This window comes from Oncorhynchus masou, unplaced genomic scaffold, assembly GCF_036934945.1.
Source record: "Oncorhynchus masou masou isolate Uvic2021 unplaced genomic scaffold, UVic_Omas_1.1 unplaced_scaffold_17446, whole genome shotgun sequence".
NCBI lineage: Eukaryota > Metazoa > Chordata > Actinopteri > Salmoniformes > Salmonidae > Oncorhynchus > Oncorhynchus masou.
Window position 1 is genome coordinate 1 of NW_027007601.1, and position 1,627 is coordinate 1,627.

Here is a 1,627-nt window from a genome sequence, read left to right on the forward strand (position 1 = left end):
TATCCACAGCCCTCCAAACTCGGAAGAGTGGGTTCAGACCCCTGCAGAACCCGGCCGAGTCTGGGGGTGTCTCGAACCCCCGACCTCTGGCTTCCATTACAACTCTGGTTTCTCTTCATTACGCACAACCTTTAGCCTTTACTAAAGACTTCCGTGGAGAGGAATAGTTACGAGTTCAACATATTTTGGAGTGGCTTTGCTTCTTGCAGAGCCCGGGATCTTGTTTCAAGAGAAATTGACAGAGGAGGTGGTGGGCCAGGATAGTGACTTAAAGACGCATTAGCGACTGACTGACTGGCTGGGGAGGGAGGAAGGGTTGGAGACGGCTTTTGCAAACCCGCCGAGTTCTGTCGAGGCCCCCGGGGGCCCGGCGTTTGCAGGGTTCCATTTGTGGGTTATCGCTTCTCGGCCTTTTGGCTCAGATCAAGTGTAGTATCTGTTCTTATCAGTTTAATATCTGATACGTCCCCCATCGGGGGACCTTATATTAAATGGATTTTTTGAACAGGGAGTCGGAAATGGGGCTTGCTCCGTCCGCTCCACGCATCGACCCGGTATTGCAGTACCTCCGGGAACGGTGCAACACTTACTTCTCCCGTTGTCAAGGAAAAGTACAAACTCACAAAGCTATGTAAACAGCTAGCTAGCTGCTAGTTGCTAGTTAGCTAGCTAGTTGCTAATTAGCTAGCTAGCTAGCAGAAGAAGAGAAGGGAAAAAACATTCAAACTGAAAGAAGGGCGAAGCGCTTTTCAGTGTCTCTGTCTCTGTGTCGTCTCTGTGTCTGTGACCCTTTTTATCCACAGCCCTCAAACTCGGAAGAGTGGGTTCCGGGAGCACCCGCTGGGAACCCGCCGAGAGTGCACAGAGTGCGTCTCGGGCCCCGACTCTGGCTTCCATACAACTCTGGTTTCTCTTCATTACGCACAAGCCTTTCGCCTTTTACTAAAGACTTCCGTGGAGAGGAATAGTTACACGAGTTCAACATATTTTTGGAGTGGCTTTGCTTCTTGCAGAGCCCGGGATCTTGTTTCAAGAGAAATTGACAGAGGTGGGCCAGGATAGTGACTTAAAGATGCATTAGCGACTTTTTCCCAAAAACACCTTTCTTTCTCTTTCTTTCTTTCTTTTTCTTTCGGGTGGGTTGGGTGGGTGGCTGGCTGGCTGGCTGGCTGGCTGGCTGGCTGGGCCGGCTGGCTGGCTGGCTGGCTGGGGAGGGAGGGAAGGGTTGGAGACGGCTTTGCAAACCCGCCGAGTTCTGTCGTGAGGCCCCCGGGGCCCGGGCGCTTGCAGGGTTCCATTTGTGGGTTATCATTTCAGCCTTTTGGCTCAGATCAAGTGTAGTATCTGTTCTTATCAGTTTAATATCTGATACGTCCCCATCGGGGACCTTATATTAAATGGATTTTTTGAACAGGGAGTCGGAATGGGGCTTGCTCCGTCCGCTCAACGCATCGACCGGTATTGCAGTACCTCCGAACGGTGCAACACTTACTTCTCCCGTTGTCAAGGAAAAGTACAAACTCACAAAGCTATGTAAACAGCTAGCTAGCTGCTAGTTGCTAGCTAGTTGCTAATTAGCTAGCTAGCAGAAGAAGAGAAGGGAAAAAACATTCAAACTGAAAGAAGG

The 1,627-nt window shown here is 50.5% G+C and overlaps 4 non-coding genes across 4 annotated transcripts; all 4 read left to right on the forward strand.

The window, feature by feature from the left end:
• The first annotated feature begins 99 nt into the window (after nt 1–99).
• Nucleotides 100–213, forward strand: LOC135532148 (U5 spliceosomal RNA). Its single transcript, XR_010454304.1, has one exon. It is a non-coding gene; the product is annotated as a U5 spliceosomal RNA (small nuclear RNA).
• A 184-nt stretch (nt 214–397) lies between these two features.
• LOC135532145 (U2 spliceosomal RNA) lies at nt 398–588 on the forward strand. Its single transcript, XR_010454300.1, has one exon. It is a non-coding gene; the product is annotated as a U2 spliceosomal RNA (small nuclear RNA).
• A 310-nt stretch (nt 589–898) lies between these two features.
• On the forward strand, nt 899–1,017 carry LOC135532147 (U5 spliceosomal RNA). Its single transcript, XR_010454303.1, has one exon. It is a non-coding gene; the product is annotated as a U5 spliceosomal RNA (small nuclear RNA).
• Nucleotides 1,018–1,305: 288 nt separating this feature from the next.
• LOC135532146 (U2 spliceosomal RNA) lies at nt 1,306–1,490 on the forward strand. The gene has a single exon (XR_010454302.1). It is a non-coding gene; the product is annotated as a U2 spliceosomal RNA (small nuclear RNA).
• Nucleotides 1,491–1,627: the final 137 nt, after the last annotated feature.